The sequence below is a fragment of the Sapajus apella genome, unplaced genomic scaffold, assembly GCF_009761245.1.
Source record: "Sapajus apella isolate SASKATOON/1434 unplaced genomic scaffold, GSC_monkey_1.0 scaffold38, whole genome shotgun sequence".
NCBI lineage: Eukaryota > Metazoa > Chordata > Mammalia > Primates > Cebidae > Sapajus > Sapajus apella.
In genome coordinates, this window is record NW_022436978.1 from 9,930,374 (window position 1) to 9,950,833 (window position 20,460).

The following is a 20,460-nucleotide window of genomic DNA, read 5'->3' on the forward strand; positions in this document are numbered from 1 at the left end:
CTCAAGTGCAGTTTAGCAGTCAGCCAAAGATCCAAGGAGAAATCTCAGCAACTATTTTAGAGTTTTTCCTATGTAATCTTCCTCTAAGCTACCTTGCCTCCTAAATCACACTTAATCTGGGTAGCCCCACACTGTAATTTCTACTTTCCCAACTCATTTAGACCAGTACCCTTAGACTCTATATTCCTGTATTACATTTTTTAAATGCCACCAGGGAGAAAGCTGGGTTAAAATTGGGGATCCCTTTGCTGCTTCCCTTCTCTTAATAATTCCAGTCATAAATCTGTTTCTATCCAATGCCTTCAAATCATCATCATTGCAGGTTAAGTGTGGTACCATTTATTCTCTTGTGAAAGTCTTCTGGATATTTTATTTATCTTTTACTTCAGTAATCTTCCTTTTGTATCTAAATTGCTATAAAATTACTGAGTTATCAACTTCAGATTTTGTATTTTCCTATTCTGGAACATGCATTTGTTGCTTTTTATAAATTCCAGCTCAGCTAATATTTTCTAGCACAACATCTATTTTATTGCTCTTTCATCCATCTTTTATAGCACATCAGTCATAATAATTTTAAAGTCTTCCTCTCCCCCCTTCTTCTTCTATATTATTGAAATATTGTATAGAATTAGCATTATTTTTTCATTAAATATTTTCCAGTGAAACTATCTGAGCTTGGTGCTTTTTTTTGTATGGAATATTTAAAACTACATGTTCAGTTCCTCTAATAAGAATGGAATAACTCTTACTTTATCTTGTGTGAATATTGATAGTTTGTGATTTTAAGAGGATTTCTATCCACTTAAATTTGTTAAGATTTGTTTATGCAGTCTATCTTTGTGAATGTCCTATGCACATTTGAAAAGAATGCATTTTCTGCTATTGCTGGTAGAATGTTTAGTATGTGTCAAATAGATGTTGTTGGTTGATTGTGTTCGTCAGATCATCTATAACCATACTGAATTTCTGCCTACTTGTTTTATCAATATTCAGAAAAGTGTGCTGAAATATTCAACCACAACTGTAGTTTGTCTAGTTATCTTTTCAGATCAGTCATTTACACTTGCATGCACACTGAAGCTTTGTTTTTAGGTAAATATTCATTTATATTGTTATATTCTCTTGAACAATGGGCCCCGTTATCCTTAAGTAATGTCTCTATCTTTCCTTGATAATGTTTCTTATTCTGCAGTCTACTTTGTCTAAAATTAATATAGCTATTCCAGGTTTCTTTTCATTCGTTTCTGTGGGATATCTTTCAATCCTTCTCCATCTTTGTTTTTTCCAGCAACCTAAACTACTTATATTTAAATCAGGTTTTTGTAGAGAATGTCTAGTTAGGTTTGTTTTACTTACTTTTTTTTTAAACTTTGATTTTAGGTTTGGGGCATGTGTACAGGTTTGAAAATATAAACTCGTGTCATGGGGAATTGTTGTACAGATTATTTCATCCACCAGGTGCTAAGCCTAGTACTCATTAGTCATTTTTTCTGATCTTCTCCCTTCTCCCACCCTCTGCCCTCCACCCTCAAGAAGAGATGCTGGATATTGTCACATGCACACTGGAAAAGAATGCATTCTGTTATACCCGTGATGTAATGGGATTGCTGGGGCAAATGGCAGTTCTGTTTTTAGCTCTATGAGGAATATCTACAATGCTTTCCACAATGGTAAAACTAATTTATGCACCCAGTAAGAGTGTATAAGTGTTCCTTTTTTTGCTGCAACCTTACCAGCATCTGTTATTTTTTGACTTTTTAATAATAGCCATTCTTACTGCTGTGAGATGGTATCTTATTGTGGTTTTCATTTGCATTTATCTAATGATCAGGAATATTAGGCTTTTTTCTTATACTTGTTGGCTTCATGTATGTCTTCTTTTGAAAAGTGTCTGTTCATATCCTTTGTCCACTTTTTAATGGGGTTGTTTGGTTTTTTCTTGTAAATTTGTTTAAGTTCCTTATAGATGCTGGATATTAGACTTTTGTCAAATGCATAGTTTGCAAATATTTACTCCCATTCTGTAGAGTATCTGTTTACTCTGTTGATAGCTTCTTTTGCTGTGCAGAAGCTCTTTAGTTTAATTAGATCCAATTTGTCAATTTTTGGTTTTGTTGCAATGGCTTTTGTAATATTTGTCATGAAATCTTTGCAAGTTCTTATGTTCAGAATGATAGTGCCCAAGCTGTCTTCCAGATTTTTTAGCATTTTAGGTTTTACATTTAAATTTTTAATCCATCTTGAGTTGATTTTTGTATATGGTGTAAGGAGGGAATCCAGTTTCAATCTTCTGCATATGGCTAGCCAGTTATCCCAGCACCATTTATTGAGTAGAAAGTCCTTTCCCTATTGCTTTTGTCAACTTTGTCAAAGATCAGATGGTTATAAGTGTATAATCTTATTTCTGGACTCTCCATTTTGTTCCATTGGTTTATGTGTCTGGTTTTGTACTTTGCTGTTTTACTGACTGTGGCCCTGTAATATACTTTGAAATCAGGTAATGTGATGCCTCCAGCTTTGTTTTCATTTATTTATTTATTTATTGCTTACAATTTCCTTGGCTACTCAAGGTCGTTTTTGGTTCCCTATCACTTTTAAAATATTTTTCTCTAGCTTTGTAAAAATGTCATTGGTGCTTTCATAGGAATAGTGTTGCATCTATAAATTTCCTTGGACAGTATGGACATTTATGATATCGATTCTTTCTACTCATAAGCATGGAATGTTTTCCCATTTCTTTGGGTCATCTATGATTTCTTTAAGCAGTGTTTTGTAATTCTTATTGTAGACATCTTTCACTTCCCTAGTTAGATGTATTCCTAAGTATTTTATTCTTTTTTGGCAATTATGAAGGGACTATATTCCTGATTTGGATCTCAGGTTGCTGTTGTTGGTGTATAGGAATGTTAGTGATTTTTAATACATTCATTTAGTATCCTGAAACTTTGCTGAAGTTGTTTATTAGCTGAAGAAGCTTTGGAGCTGAGACTATAGGGTTGTCTAGATATGGAATTATGTCATCTGCAAACAGGTATAGTTTGACTTCCTCTCTTCCTATTTGGATGCCCTTTATTTCTTTCTCTTTCTTGATTGTTCTGGCCGGGACCCCCAACACTATGTTGAATATGAGTGGTGATAGAGAGCATCCTTGTCTTGTGCCATTTTTCAAAGGGAATGCTTCAGGCTTTTGCCCATTTATTATGATGTTGGCTGTGTGTTTGTCATAGATGACTCTTATTGTTTTGAGATATGTTCCTTTAATACCTATTCTATTGAGTGTTTTTAACATGAAGAGATGTTGAATTTTATAGAAAGCCTTTTATGCATCTATTGAGATCATCATGTGGTTTTGGTCTTTGGCTCTGTTTTTGTGATGTATCTTATTTATTGATTTGCACATGTTGCACCAACATTGCATCCCAGGGATAGACACTACTTGATCATGGTGGATTACCTTTTTGACATGCCACTGGATTTGGTTTGTCATTATCTTGTTAAGGAATTTTGCACTAATATTCATCAAGGATATTGGTCTAAAGTTTTCTCTTTTTTATTGTGTCTCTGACAGCTTTTGTTATTAGGATGATGCTGGCTAATCTCCTTAACTGATGAGTTAAGGAGGTGTATCTCTTCCTCAATTTTTTGGAGCAGCTTTATTAAGAATGGAACTAGTTTTTCTTTGTACATCTGGTAGATTGTACCTGTAAATTCATATTATCCTGGGCTTTTTTTGGTTGGTAGGCTATTTATCATTGATTTAATTTCAGAGCCCATTATTGATCAGTTCAGAAATTACATTTTTTTTTTCCTGGTTCAGACTTTGGGAGGGTGTATGTGTCCAAGAATTTATCCATGTCTTAGGTTTTCTAGTTTTTGTATATAGAGTAGTTTCATAGTAGTTTCTGATGGTTATTTGTATTTCTGTGGGGTCAGTGGTAATATCTCTTGTAATTTCTCATTGTGTTTATTTGAATCTCCTCTCTTTTTTTCTTTATTAGTCAAGCCAGTGGCCTATATATCTTATTAATTTTTTCAATAAACCAACTCCTGAATTAATTGATCTTTTGAATGATTTTTCATGTTGCAATTTTCCTCAGTTCAGCTCTCATTTTGGTTATTTATTTACTTATTTAGTCTTCTACTAGCTTTGAGGTTGTTTTCTTCTTGGCTCCCTAGTTATTTTAGTTGTGATGTTAGGTTGTTAATTTGAGGTTATTCAAATTTTTGATGTGGGTGCCTAATGCTATAAATTTTTCTGCTAACACTGAGTTAACTATGTCCCAGAGATTCTGGTATGTTTTATCTTTGCTCTTATCGGTTTCAAACAACTTCTTGATTTCTGCCTTAATTTCATTATTTACCCCAAAGTCAGTCAGTAGCAGGTGGTTTAATTTCTGTGTGATTGCATGGTTTGGAGTGATTTTTTTAGTCTTGACTTTTATTTTTATTGCATTGTGGTCCAAGAGTGTGATTTGTATTATTTCAGTTTTTGCATTTGCTGAAGATTATTTTATGTCCAATTATGTGGTCTATTTTAAAGTATATGGCATATGGCTATGAGAAGAATGTATATTCTGTTATTTTGTGGTGGTATTTGTATTTCTGTCTATCAGGCCAATCTGATCCAGGTCAGATTGAATATTTTTGTTCAGGTCCTGAATATTTTTGTTAATTTTCTTCCTTGATGATCTGTCTAATACTGTCAGTGTGTTGTTGAAGTCTCCTACTATTACTGTGTGGAATACTAAGTCTCATTGAAGGTCTCTAAGAACTTGCCTTTTGAAACTGGATGCTCCTGTGTTGGGTGCATATATACTTAAGAGAGTTAGGTCTTCCTGTTTAATTGAACCCATTACCATTATGTAATGCCTTTCTTTGTCTTTTTGGATATTTGCTGGTTTAAAGTCTGTTTTGTCTGAAATTGGGATTGCAATCCCTGCTTTTTTCTATTTTCCGTTTGCTTGGTAGATTTTTCTCCATCCCTTTATTTTAAACCTATGGGTATCAATGCATATGAGATGGGTCTTTTAGGTAGCATACCACTGAGTCTTTCTTCTTTATCTAGCTTGCATGGGTCTTCCTTCTTTTTTGCATGGGTCTCTCCAGCTTGCCGTCCTGTGCCTTTTAATTGGGTAATTTAGCTCATCTACAGTTGGTTAGTATTGATATGTGTGGATTTGATCCTGTCATTCTATGTTAGCTGGTTACTATGCAGACTTGCTTTTGTGGTTTCTTTATAGTGTCACTGGTCTGTATATTTAAATGTTTTTGTAATGGCTGGTAACAGTCTTTCCTTTCCATATTTAGTGCTTCTTTCAGGAGCTCTTATGAGACAGGTGTGGTGGAAATGAATTCCTCCAGCATTTGCTTGTGTAGAAAGGATCTAATTTCTCTTTTATTTATAGCTTAGTTTGGCCAGATACAATTTTTTTCCTTAAAATTTCTTTTTAAAAAAAATATTGAATATAGCCCTTCCCATCTCTTCTGGCTTGTGAGATTTCTGCTGAGAAAGTCACGGTTAGTCTGATGGGATTCCCTTTGCAGGTGAATTATCCTTTCTAGCTGCCTTTAACACTTTTTTATTTTAGCCCACCTATATCTTTAATCAACAAAAATTTAGCATTTCTAGTTCATAACAAAAATTTTATAGTTTATAACAAGAATTTTCCAGCTCTAACAATTTTTTAAAATTATGTAATTATTAACAACTAGATTAAATAAGTCCATTTGTAGCTGAAAAATAGAAACTTCAAGACATCTAATTTTTGAAGGTACTCATAGCTTATTGGAGGTAATTCTGTGATTTGAACTCAAATTAAAATGGGAGTTTGTATTGATTTTTTTTTCTGCTCCTGTTTGGTTCATGTCTGAAGATGAATGTAATTTACAAAGATTAGTGAATTCTTAGATGTGATTCCAGCTGTGTCAGTTTCCATTTACCACTAATTGGTAACCAAGTAGTCTACATATTACTTAAACTAGTGAACTAAATGCCACTTTGTCCTTAAGTTATTCTTCTAGTAATAAGAAGAAACAAAACCAACTCAGATTAGAATAACCTTCAGATCCTCTAAGAAATACTTTTTCTTCTATATTTTCTGTCATGTTATCTCCTATTAAAAGAAAAACTACTAATACTCTGAATTTTAAATTAATATGCTTATATTTTTCAATGTATGGAGAGGAGTTCTATAATTCTATTAAATTCCAATAGCAAAGATTGAATCAATGTCTGTAGTACATTAAATCTTAATTATGCTTATTTTATTACGGAAGCCAATTCTCTCAAGAGAGTACTCCATCCATCTGTATTCAATAAGCAGTGTAGCAGACTCATATAATACTTATAAACCACATATTCAATTTATCACTTAATTACATAAACAGCAGTGAAATTCCACTTATTCAGGAATTACATGGTCATAACCTGCCATCATCCAGGATGATTGCAATCTAAGGAGTACTGGAGGAAATGCCTGCTAGAGGTTCACTTGGAGAATCTGAAAACAGGGTTAGTCACAAGGACATGAAGTGGTACATGGGTTAAAGAAAAGAATAGGTGAATCATAATTTTATTGATTAATGTTATCTGCTTATATACTTCATCAATCTCTCAATAAATGTTTGTAACTACATTTTATGAATCACACTGTGTGGTGCATGAGAATTAAAAAGCGAATAATGTATCGGCCTTTGCCTAGTAAAGAAGAGGAAATAAGCACAGACACGAATGGGTTAAAGAAATAGACTATGGTAAGTGCAAAATAATTCTCTGGATACACAAAGGAATATATGAGATATTGTGTATGAAGGTTAAAGGATAGATGAACAAAAGAGGTTGTGTAGACCTTTTGCATATTGTGGGAAAAATTAGGTCTAGTAAAAAAAAAAAATGCAAAGAGCAGACACTTAAAACATCATGACATGAGACATTTGCAAGCAATCCCGTATTACAGGTTAGTAGTGTTTGAGGATTCACTGTGACAGAAGAGATAAGAACATTAGGCAAAGATTAGTCCATCAAATCCTTTATATGCCTCACACTAAGGACCCTGGATTATATCTCACAGGAAATGATGATCCATTGAAGGCTTTAAGAAAAAACATAAACCAATTTTTTTTCCCAAAGATCCTCGGCTATCTTGGTATTCCATAAAAGCAGAGCCTGAAACAAAGACTTGTGATGGGTTGTTTATTTTCAAGATGGTACCAAATAGAGTGGGATTCCTGGGACAGTGAGGCAGGAAATGAGGAAAAAAGAGCATGAAGATTTAATATTGGGGTCACTTTTGTAGGCAATGCCAGCTGTTTCTCTCTAGAACTTTTGAGAAGTGTACAAATGTTTCCCAGAATTATCTGTCTGTATAATAGGAGGTGGGAATGTTTATTCATTGACTCCTTTTCACAATGGGTCAAGGGTTGCACCTTGGGATTTTAAGTCCCCCATTTCTGAGCTACGTTGCACTCCCAAAGTAAGCTCCCAGTGACAGCCCTGCATCAGAAAATAAAGAAGTTTCATGTGCCTTTTGTGGAGCACTGTCAAAAAAGAACTATTTTCTGAAGGATGTGAATAGGGAAGTGAAAGTCATAGAAAACATATCTTCTTGGAGCACAGGTTATTTAATAGCAAGCATAGTACATCAAGATAGAAATATAAGGAAAAAAATGAGTAGGTGTAAGAAAGGAGAGCAGCTTTCCAGATTGTTCATAATATATTAGGAGACAAGGTTGACTATATTATTAGAAACTTTGGTAAATGTTTGTTCTGGCTAGGTAGTTGGCTTAGGTACTGCGCATTGCAAATCCCAACAAATGATTGTACTGTGCTCAAGTAAAATCTTAAATATTTTTTAATGAGAGGAATCTTAGCACAGTGGCTGTTGGGCTAGTTGACCACAAGATTGAATTATAAAAGTTTCAATTTAATTTGCATTATAGCTCAGGACATAATTCTTTGTGTGCTAAAATATTAGCAGCTTTGGAAGTTCTGTGTATTTAGTACTTTTGTTCACTTATCATTAGAGTTTTCCAAAGCAACAATGATTTCCAGTGGTTTAATGTTTATATCAGCATTTCTCACCCCTCTGTGCAAGGCTTTTATATGACACTTTGATTTATTTATTTCTTATGGCTCATTTCCTTTATTTCACAAACATCAGTATAGACAATCTTTCAAAACCTGCCAGGAAAACATTCAAACACAGAAGAACATATTTGTCTTTTTATGGTGGGTATTTATTTGAGATGAGGTACTGATAAGAATCTCCACTGTGAAGATATTTAAAATGAAACATAGCCAAGGTAATTGGGAAGTCTCAAAAATAAATATCTCCACAAAGACAATGAACTAGCCCTTTAATATTGTAAATATGGGAAATTGGTAGTGCTCGATTCCCCTGCCCTGAACGTAAGTTATCAGAATATTAAAACTTGGTAAAACAACTGGATATTTTAATATTCAATGTGTTATTTTAGTTCCTTCTGCCTTCTTATTTCCTTGTGATTGTTTTTAAATTTAGACTTCGTTTTCCGTGTACCTTATCCATGGAAGGATTTTAAATAAGATGTAATATTTTTCTGTGTCATAATTATATCAATTATCTCCAAAGCCCCCTCTTTAGGCAGTGGATCCTGTTTTACTCTCACTGTATCCTACCGAGGATCAAAAATCAGAAATGGCTAATACTTAGAATTTAAAGAGGTAAATATTCAATGACCATGTGAATGGATGCAGAAATGAACCATAACCTCCTGGCATATAGTTCAACTGCTGGAAAGAAACACCCATTACTTTAGTTGGCTTAGAAAATGCAGCTGTAAAATCCAGTGCAGTTTTGTTCATTACCTTGACCAAAATTTCCTTCATTTTTTGAATTTATACCATATACTAAGTACTATGTAAATATTAGAAATTTAAAAGAAATAAATCAGTGTTCTGTCGTCAATTTAATCACAGTCTTATAGAAGAAACAGTATATATGAAGACCATAAAATTGTCCAATCAAGACAAGCCTGATGTGGAATTAACAAAATAAACAAGAATAACTACTCATAGTATTGTTCAAAATTGGCTTGAGCTCTGACAGAGAATGTAGATAGGGTATGCTTCTCACACTAAAACCAAAGAACATACTCAATAATCAAATATTTTAATGAAGCTAAGAAATAGTTTCTTACAGAGTTTCACATCCACAGTCATTTCTGGTGACTAAGTGCTAATTAAGCCAGGAGGCTAGTACTATACAATATTTTAAAGAGATCTTAAAGTAAAATTAAAAAAAAATTTTAATTATTTTCCTGATTTGCCAAAGAGCTGTTTAACATGAAATGTCAGAGTCGAATTCTAGATCTGTTGACTCCTACTAGCAGGGTATCTTTCACAACAAACCTGCAGTGAGACTATTTGATACTCTTTAGTGGCCTGTATTTTTAAGGTTTAATTTGTATGTAAAAGTTATTAGTAATTTTTTAATGTAAAAGCTATTAGTAATACATTTAATAATACAGGCCATTAAAGAGTATCAAAATAGTCTTATGGCAAAGCAATGGCAACAAAAAACAAAATTGACAAATGGGATATAAAGAGCTTCTGCACAGCAAAAGAAACTATTGGCTTGGCACAGTGGCTCACACCTATAATCCCAGCACTTTGGGAGGCCAAGGCAGGTGGATCACAAGATCAAGAGATCAAGATCATCCTGGCCAACATGGTGAAACCCTGTCTCTACTAAAAATACAAACATTAGCTGGGCGTGGTAGCAGGTGCATATAGTCCCAGCTACTCAGGAGGCTGGGGCAGGAGAATCACTTGAAACCAGGAGGTGGAAGTTGTAGTGAGCCGAGACTGGGCCACTGCACTCCAGCCTGGCAACAGAGCAAGATTCCATCTCAAAGAAGAAGAAGGTGAAAAAAAAAAGTATCATCAGAGTGAACAGGCAACCTACAAATAAGAGAAAATTTTTACAATCTATCCATCTGACAAAGGGCTAATATCCAGAATCTACAAGAAATTTAAACAAATTTACAGGAAAGAAAAACAAACAAAAAGTGGGTGAAGGATATCAACAGATACTTTTCAAAAGAAGGCATTTATGCAGCCAACAAACACATGAAAAGAAGCTCATTATCACTGGTCATTAGAGAAATGCAAATCAAAACCACAATGAGATACCATCTCATGCCAGTTAGAATGGTGATCATTTAAAAGTCAGGAAACAACAGATGCTGGAGATGGTGCAGAGAAATAGGAACATTTTTACACTGTTGGTCAGAGTGTAAATTAGTTCAACCATTGTGGAAGACAGTGTGGCGATTCCTCAAGGATCTAAAACTAGAAATACCATTTGACCCAGCAGTCTAATTACTGAGTATATACACAAAGGATTACAAATCATTCTACTATAAACACACAGGCACACATATGCTTACTGCAGCACTATTCACAATAGCAAAGACTTGGAACCAACCCAAATGCCCATCAGTGATGATAGACTGGATAAATAAAAAATGGCAAATATACATCATGGAATACTACGCAGCCATAAAAAAGGATGAGTTCATGTCCTTTGCAGGACAGTGAAGCTGGAAACAATCATTCTCAGCAAACTAACACAGAAACAGAAAGTCAAACACCACATGTTCTTTCACCTGTAAGTGGGTGTTGAACAATGAGGACACATGGACACAGGGATGGGAACATCACATGTGGGGGGCTACCAGGGGGTGGGAAGCTAGGGGAGAGATAACATTAGGCTAAATATTTAATGTAGATGACAGGTTGATGAGTGCAGCAAACCACCCTGGCATGTGTATACCTATATAACAAGCAAGGCTGCATGTTCTGCACTTGTATCCCAGAACTTATAGTAATAAAAAATAACAAAATAAATGTAATATAATGTAGGTAACAAATTATCTGTTGATATTGTTTGAGATAGGCAGACGACTATAATTATTTACCCCCCAAAATGTGGAAACATTTAGAAAGAGACATATACTCACTTCACGAAGGGTACTTATCCAATCTGGGAATTCAAGATGGTACCTACATTCAAGTAATTGTTCCCTCTATTATACTGCAATTGCAGAGAATTTCATTAGTGTCTACATGTACAGTCTTTTTGTATAACTAGGACTAATAGGACTCTAAACTTTCGTTGAAATAGTGTCTGATTAATTATAAAGATTGTAAGCACTTGAAAATATAAAAAGAGGCATTGACTAATTGTAATAAAAATATTTTCCAATAATAACTTCATGATTATTTGCTGTTGATAACACACTGCCAGCATTCTTTATTGCCCGATTTTGTATAAAAGCCATTTGAGCCGGGGTGAGATAATATCTCATTGTAGGTTGGATTTTCATTGTATAATGATGAATGGGTGAAAGTAGGGTGTTAAAATCTCTATTATTGCATTGGGGCCTATCTCTCACTTTAGCTCTAATAATATTTGTGAAATATATCTCGTTTCTCTAGCACCGAATGCACATATATTTACAACTCTTATATCCACAAGCTGAACTGATATCATTATATAATAATCTTGTCTCTTCTTATAGTTTTTGACTTGAAATCTATTTTGTCTGATATAAGAATAGCCATTCCTGCTCTGTTTTGGTTTCTATTTTCATGGAATATCTTTTTTCCATCCCTTTGCTATCAGTCTGTATGTATTTTTATAGGTGACATGTATTTCCTGTAGGCAACAGATCATTGGTTCTTTTTTTTTTTTATCCCTTCAGCTATTCTACGCTTTTTGATTGGAGAGTTTCATGCATTTACATCCAATGTTATTGATAAGCAAGGGCTTACACCTGCTATGTTGTTATTTGTATTTTGGTTGTTTTGTGGTCTTTTCCTTTCTTCTTGTCTTTCTTTTAGAAGGTGAGTTTCTCTGGTTCTATGATTTAAGTTCTTGCTGTTTTTTTTGTGTGTGTATTCATTGTGTGTATATATATATAGATATAGATATAGATATAGATATAGATATAATTAATTTGAGGTTAACATAAAGCTTGTGAATACAATCTATTAAATCTTTATTTTAAGCCAATAACAACTTAACACTGATTATGTAAACGAATAAACAGGTAAAAGAAAATTAATAAAAACCTTACACTTTAACATTATTCCTCTGTTTTTTATATTTTTGTTCTCTTTATGTCTTATTGTACTATCTATATGTTGAAAAGTGATCTTAGTTATGACTTTTCATTGATTCTTCATCTAGTCTTTCTATTAAAGAGTAGTTTACACAATACACTTACAATGTTCAGTGTTTTTCTGTGTCTATTATCAGTGAGTTTTGTATTTTTGGATGATTTATTATTGCTCATTAATGTCTTTTTTTTTTTTTTTATCAGATTGAAGAACTTCCTTTAGCATTTCTTATAGGGCAGGCCTGGTGTTAATGAAATTCCTCAGCTTCATTCGTCTGCAAAGGTCTTTGTTTCTCCTTCAGGCCTGAAGGATATTTTCACAGGATACACTATTCTAGGAAAAGATTTTATTTTTCCATCAACACTTTAAGTATGTCATATCTCCCTCTCCTGGGCTGCAACGTTTCCATGGAAAAGTCTGCCTCAAGACATACTGGAGCTCCATTGTACGCTGTTTCTTTTATCTTGCTGCTTTAAAAATCCTTTATCTTTGGCCTTTGGGAGTTTGATTATTAATTGTCTTGAGATAGTATTTTTTGAGTTAAATCTGCTCATTTTTCTATAACTTTCTTGCACTTGAATGTTGATATCTAGGTTTGGGAATTTCTGATATTATCTCTTTGAATACACTTTCTAACCTTATCTCTCTCTCTCTCTACTTCCTTTTTTAATGCCAATAACACTTAGATTTTCCCTTTTGAGGTTGTTTTCTAGATCTTGTAAACATGCTTCTTTTTTTAAGTTCTTTCTTCTTTTGTCTCCTCTGTATATTTTCAAATAGACTGTCTTCAAGCTTATTAATTCTTTCTTCTGCTTGATCAATTCTGCAGGTAAGAAACGGATGCATTCTTTAGTATGTTAATTGCATTTTTCATCTCCAGAAGTTTTGCTTGCTTAATTTTTTCAATATTTTTGTGAAATATATAAAGTATTCTGAATTCCTTCCCTGTATTACCTTGAATTTCATCATGCTTTCTCAAACCAGTTATTTTGAATTCTGTGTTTGAAAGGTCATATATCTCTCTCTGAATCGATCTTATTTAGTTCACTTGGTGAGGCCATGTTTTCCTGGATGTTCTTGATGCTTGTAAATGTTCATCAGTGTGTGGGCACTGAAAAGTTGTGTATGTACTATAATTTTCTCAGTCTTAGCTTGTTTGTATCCATCCTTCTTTGGAAGACGTTCCAAGTATTCAAGGGACTTAGATATTGTAAGCTGTATCTTTTGCCACTGCTGCCATATCTGCATCTGGGGGCACCCCAAGCCCATCAACACTGTGTCTCTTGCAGACTCACAGAAGTACCGCTTTGGCAGTCTTGGTTAAGATGAAGGAGAATTCCCTGGATTTCAAGGCAGATACTTTTGCCCTCTTCCCTTACTTTCTCTGAAACAAATAGAGTCTCTTAACTGAGCTGACTGGAGCTGGGTGAGAGGTCACACAAGCCCCGCTGTTGCCACCACCACTAGAACTGTACTAGGTCAGATCCAAAGTCAACATAGGACTGAGACTGGCCCAAAGCCCATGGTGACCACTGCCTGGCTATTACCTATATTTATTTATGGCCCAAGGACTCTACAATCTGCAGGTAGCAAATCCAGCCAGGCTTGTATTTTCCCTTAAGGGTGACAAGTTCCCCCTGCCTCAGATGGGTCCAGAGATGCCATTTGGGAGTCAGGACCTGTAGTTGGGAACCTCAGGACTCTACCCAGTGCTTTATTTTACTGCAGCTCAGCTGGCAGCCAGGCCACAAAACAAAGTATTTCCCACTCTTTCCTTCCCTCTCCTCAAGCAGAGGAGTCTCTTCCTGTGGCTACAGGCCCTTGATGAGTACAGCCTGGCGACCACCAATAGTCAGTCATTCAAGGCTCAAGAGCTCTTCGGTCAGCTTGTGGTAAATGCTGCCAGGCCTGGGTCTCTCCCTTCATGGCAAGAGCTTCCCTCTGGCCCAGGGCAGGTCTTGAAATACCATTCAAGAGCCAAAACCTAGAACTGGTGACCTAGGAGCCTGTATGCTATTTTCCTCCACTATGGCCAAACTGGTACCCAAGCTGCAAGACATAGTCCCATTTACTTTTACCTCTCCTTTCCTCAAGCAGAAGGAGTCTTTCTCCATAGACACCACAGATGGGAATATATGGGGTCATATCTGAAGCCAGCATAGCTTGGAGTCTCTCACGAGGCTTATTGCAAGTATTGCCTGGATACTGCTGCTGATTGTTCAGGACTCAAGAGCTCTTTAGTAAGCAGGTGATGAACCCTGCTAAGATTGGTTCCTTCTCTTCAAGGTAGTGAGTTCCCTTCCGGTCCAGGGTATGTCTAGAATTGTCATCTGGGAGCTACAACCTGGAATAGAAGTCACAGAACTCACTTTGTTCCCTATGCTATTGTGACTGAGCTGGTATCCTAGTTGCAAGTTAAAGTTATATTTACTCTCCCCTCTTCTCTCCTAAAACAGGAAAAAGTTTCTCCTGCAGTTGTGGAGCTGCATTGTCTATTGTTAGGTTAGCTGTGAAGCAAGCACTCCCTTGGCCACTCCAGCTGATGTCTCACTAAGTAATGTGCCGCAGAAGACCACAGACTCCAAGCCCAGCATAGCACCAGGACTTGTCCAGGAATTACAGTCTTTGTGGCCTAGACTACCTTTCTATTTATTTAGGACCCAAACTACTTTAAGCCACTGTGGTGAGCTCTGATATAAAATTTATTTTTCTAGTGTCAATAGAATTTTTCCTTATCTCCTTTGGTTACTATTTGCAAGGAATATACTTCTCCACACTTTTTCTTTCAACCTGTTTCCCTGGGTCTAAAGCAAGTTTCTTGCAAACAGCATATAGTTGGATTAATTTTTTTTTCATTTATTCTGCCAATCTCAGTCTCTTGATCAGGGAACTTTACTCATTTATAATTACTGATGAAAAGAGATTTCTATTATTTTTATATTTCCTTTCTATACGTTTTACAGATAATTTTGTTCCCTATTTGTTGCATTACAGTCTTAAGATTAGTTCATTTTTTAAAACTAGTGAAATATTTACATTTTCTTCTTACTGCTTTTGGTGTTATTTTGCAGTAATTTTCTTTGTGATTACCAAAGTAATTGCATGTAATATTCTAAAATAACACTATAATTTAAATTTATAACACATAAACTTTACTAACACAGCAAACAGTGCACCTTTAAAACTGCCTGTACCCCTTTCCATTAATTTTCTTTTTTTGACATGTGAAACTCAGACTTTTACTGTAAAGTGTTGTATTTCTTTTTTCATAATTTCAACTTTTATTTTAGATAGGGGAGTGCATGTGCAGGTTTGCTGTGTGGGAATATTGAGTAATGCTGAGGTTTGGGGCACAAATCCTGTCACCCAGGATTTGTGCCCCAAATTACTCAATAGATAATTTTAAAATTATCAATAGATAATTTTAAAATTACTCAATAGATAATTTTAAAATCTGCACTCCCTTTTCCCCTTCCCCTGCTAGTAGATCTTACTATTTTTCCCATATTTATGTCCATGTGTACTCAATATTTAGCTCTCACTTATAGGTCAGAACACATGGTATTTTGTTTTCTGTTTTTACATTAATTCGCTTAGAATCATGTCATTCAACTATACGCATGTTGCTGCAAAGGATATGATTTCATTCTTTTTATGGATGCACACTATTTCACAGTATATATATATATATATGTGTGTGTGTGTGTGTGTGTGTGTGTGTGTGTGTGTGTGTGTGTGTGTATCACTTTCGTTAGCTAGTCTACCAAAAATGGGCACCTTAGTTGTTTTCATGTAATTGCTATTGTGAATAGCACAGTGATGAACATACAAGTGCATGCATTTTTTGGTAGAATGATTTATTTTCCTTCAGGTATATATCCAGTAATCGGATCCCTGGGTTGAATTATAGCTCAGTCACATTCTTTGGAAAATCTCCTAACTGCTTTCCACAGTGATTGAACTAGTTTACATTCCCACCAACAGTGTATAAGTGTTCCCTTTTCTCCACAGCCTTGCCAGCATCTTATGATTTCTGACTTTTGAAGAATACCCATTCTGACTGGGATGAGATGGTATCTCATTGTGGTTTTCCTTGGCATTTATCTGATGATCAGTGATGCTGAGGATATTTTATATGTTCATTGGCCACTTGTATGACTTCTTTTGAGAAGTGTCTATTCATGTCCTTTGCCCATTTTTAATGGAGTTATTTTATTTTTCTTGAACTAAGTTTCCTAGAGATTCTGGGTATTAGAACTATATTTGATGCATAGCTTGTGAATAGATTCTCCCATTGTCTACATTGTCTGTTCTATTGATAGTTTCTCTTAATGTGCAGAAGCTTTTAAATTTAGTTAGGTTACCCTTGTCAATTTTTGTTTTTGTTCTAATTGCTTTTGGAGATGAGCCAAAAATTATTTGCTAAGTTCAATGTCAAAAGAGTATTTCTTTGGTTATCTTCTAGGATTTTTATAGTCTGAGGTCTTACATTTAAATCCTTAATCCATCTTGAGTTAATTTTTATATATGGTGAAAGGTAGAGGTCTAGCTTCAGTCTTCAGCATATGGTTAGCCGGTTATCCTAGCACCATTTTTTGGATTGGGAGCCCTTTCCCTGTTGCTTGTTTTTGCCAGCATTGTTAAAGTTCAGACGGCTGTAAGCATAAGGCATCATTTCTTACTTTTCTCTTCTATTCCATTGTTTTGTGTGTTTGGTTTTGCACCATTATCATACTGTTTTAGTTACTGTGGCTTTATAATATAGCCTAAAGTTGGGTAGTGTGATAACTCTGGCTTTGCTCTTTTTGTTAGAATTGCTTTGGCTATTTGAGCTCTTTTTTCCATCCTTACGAATTTTAGAATAGTTTGTCTCTAACTCTGTAAAAACAAAATCAGTAGTTTGATAGAAATATCATTGAATCCATAAATTACATTAGGCAGTATGGCCATTTTAATAATATTGATTATTTCAATCATGAGCATGGACTGTTTTTTCATTATTTGTTTTTATCTCTGATTTCTTTCAGACATGTTTTGTAGGCCTCCTAATAGAGATCTTTCACCTTTTATGTTAGCTGTATTCCAAGGTATTTCATTTTGTTTGTGGCTATTGTAAATGGAATTGTGCTGCTGATTTCACTCTCAGCTTGGATATTGTTGGTATATGAAAATGCTACTAAGAAGAGAGAGATCCAAGATGGCTGATTACTAGCAGCTCAGGATTGTAGCTCCCAGTGAAAGCACAGAGAATGAGAGGATGCCACACTTTCAGGTGAATTTGTTGCTCGTGGACCAGGAGATTCCCAGCGGAGGAGCCCCATGGGTCGCCAAGGCGACTCTTGTGGCCTGTGCAGTGGTTTTGCTGGTGCCCTGGTACGGTGGTTCTTGGTGCAGAGTAAACGGGACTGGGTCCCCTTTTGATAGACGTTTGGAGCTCCAGGAAGGCAGTCGCCCATTCAGCTGATTGAAAAAGGGACTCAAGAGGGAAGCCAGATGGGAGATTCCTGGGCAGAAAAGCACCACAAATCTTAACGCCACTGTTTTGGCCGGCGCAGTGGGCTGCTCAGATTTTGGCTATGGGAATCAACAAATTGGACGTCCACTCAGAGACCTAATTTGAAAGTCGGTAATTACAAAGATGACAGGTGGATAAATTTACAATGATGGGAAGAAACCAGCGTAAAAGGGCTGAGAATACTCAAAATCAGAATGCCTCTCCCTCTACAGGGGATCACAGTTCCTCATCAACAGGGGAACAAGGCCTGATGGAGAATGAGTGTGTTCCAGTAACAGAATTAGGCTTCAGAAGGTGGATAAGAAGAAACTTCTCTGAGTTAAAAGAACATGTTCTAGCCCAATGTAAAGAAACTAAGAACCTTGAAAAAAGGTTTGACGAAATCCTAATGAGAATAGACAATTTATAGAGGAATATAAGTGAATTAATGGAACTGAAGAATACAATACGAGAACTCCACAAGTATGCACAGGTTTTAACACTCAAATTGATCAAGCGGAAGAAAGGATACCAGAGGTCGAAGACAAACTTAATGAAATGAAACAAGAACACAAGATTAGAGAAGAAAAAATAAAAAGGAATGAGCGAAGTCCCCAAGAAATATGGGGCTATGTGAAAAGGCCTAATTTACATTTGATAGGTGTACCTGAATGTCATGAAGAGAATGAATCCAAGCTGGAAAATATTCTTCAGGATATCATTCAGGAAAACTTTCCTAACCTAGTAAGGCAGGACAATACTCAACTCCAGGTAATACAGAGAACACCACAAAGATATTCCTCAAGAAGAGCAACCCCAAGACACATAATCATTAGATTCACTAGGGTTGAAATAAAGGAGAAAATTCTAAGGGCAGCTAGAGAGAAAGGTCAGGTTACCCATAAAGGGAAGCCTATCAGACTCACAGCAGATCTCTCAGCAGAAACCCTACAAACTAGAAGAGAGTGGGGGTCAATATTCAATATCCTCAAAGAAAAGAATTTTCAACTCAGAATCTCATATCCAGCCAAACTAAGCTTCATAAACGAAGGAAAAATAAATTTTTTCATGAACAAGCAAGCACTCAGAGATTTCATCACCACCAGGCCTGCTTTACAAGAGCTTCTGAAAGAAGCACTACACACAGAAAGGAACAACCAGTATCAGTCATCCCAAAAACTTACCAAAAGGTAAAGAGTATCTTCATAATGAAGAATCTATATCAACTAATGTGCAAAATAGCCAGCTAGCATTAAATGACAATATTAAACTCACAAATATCAATATTAATTCTAAATTTAAATGGATTAAACGCCCCCATCAAAGACACAGACACGCAAATTGAATAAAAAGTCAAAACCCATCAGCACGATGTATCCCGATCCATCTTATAAGCAAAGACACACAAAGACTCAAAACAGAAGGTTGGAGGAAGACTCACCAATTAAATGGAGAGAAAAAAAAAAAGAAAAAAAAACAGTAGTTGTAACTTTCATCTGTGACAAAATAGACTTTAATAGTAACAAAGACTGAAAGAAACAAAGACGGACATTACGTAATGGTAAAAGGATCAATGTAACAACAGGAGTCAATGATCATAAATATATATGCACCTAATATAGGAACACCCAGATACATAAGACAAGTTCTTAATGACTTATAAAGAGACTTGGACTCCCTCACAATAATAGTGGGAGATTTTGACACCATTGTTAATATTCGACAGATCAATGAGATAGAAAATTAACGGGGACATTTATGATTTGAACTTAGACCTGGAACAAGTAAACTCAGTGAATATTTATAGAATTCTTCACCCGAGGTCCACAAAACATACATTTTTTTCAGTATCACATTACACCTATTTTGAAATTGACCACATAAATGGAAGTAAATCACTCTTCAGCATTTGCATAGCATTTCACAGATTTAAATGAAATATTGGCTGGCCGTTTGTTTTTTTCTTACCTTATTCCTTCCTGTCTCAGCTGTTAAGCACAATTATCGGCATAAAAGAGGTTTTGAATACCTATTTTTAGATTGCATTCCAGCCTGGGCAATAGAGCAAGACTCCTGTTCTCTCTTCCCCTTTCTCTTTCTCTTTCTTTCTTTTCCGCCTTCCCCCTCCTCCCCACCCAAAAAAAAAGAAAAAGAAAATGCTACTGATTTTTGTACACATTGATACTGAAACTTTATTAAAGTCATTTATCAATTGTAGCAGCCTTTTGCCAAAGTCTATGATTTTCTAAGTACAAAATCATATTGTCAGTGAATGGAGATACTTTGACATCTTTTCCTATATGGATGTCTTTTATGTCTTTCTTTTGGCTGCTCTGGCTAGGACTTCCAGTATTATGCTGAATAGGAGTGGTGAGAGTGGGCATCCTTGTCTTATTCCAGTTCTGAAGGGGGATTATTCATTCTTGTGCCAATTCAGTATGATGTTGGCTATGGGCTTATGATAGAAGTCTCTTTTTATTTTGAGATATGTCCCTATGATGCCTAGTTTCTTGAGGTTTGTATCATGACAGGATTTTAGATTTTATTGAAAACTTTTTCTGTATCTATTGAGATGATTTACATGGTTTTTGCTTTTAATTCTGTTTCTGTAGTACATCACATTTCTTGATTTGCATAACAAGAAATGCATATAAATCACCCTAGTATCCCAAGAATAAAGTCTCATTGAACATGATGTATTAGCTTTTTGATGGGTTACTGGATTTGGTTTGCTAACATTTTGTTGAGGATTTTTGCATCTATGTTCACCATGAATATTGACCCGGTTTTCTTTTATCAT

At 35.3% G+C, this 20,460-nt stretch overlaps 1 long non-coding RNA gene across 1 annotated transcript; it reads left to right on the top strand.

Moving 5' to 3' along the window:
• The first annotated feature begins 337 nt into the window (after nt 1–337).
• LOC116564853 lies at nt 338–16,304 on the top strand. Its single transcript, XR_004275128.1, has 3 exons — nt 338–349; nt 1,154–1,157; nt 16,213–16,304. It is a non-coding gene; the product is annotated as an uncharacterized LOC116564853 (long non-coding RNA).
• The last annotated feature ends 4,156 nt before the right edge of the window (nt 16,305–20,460 follow it).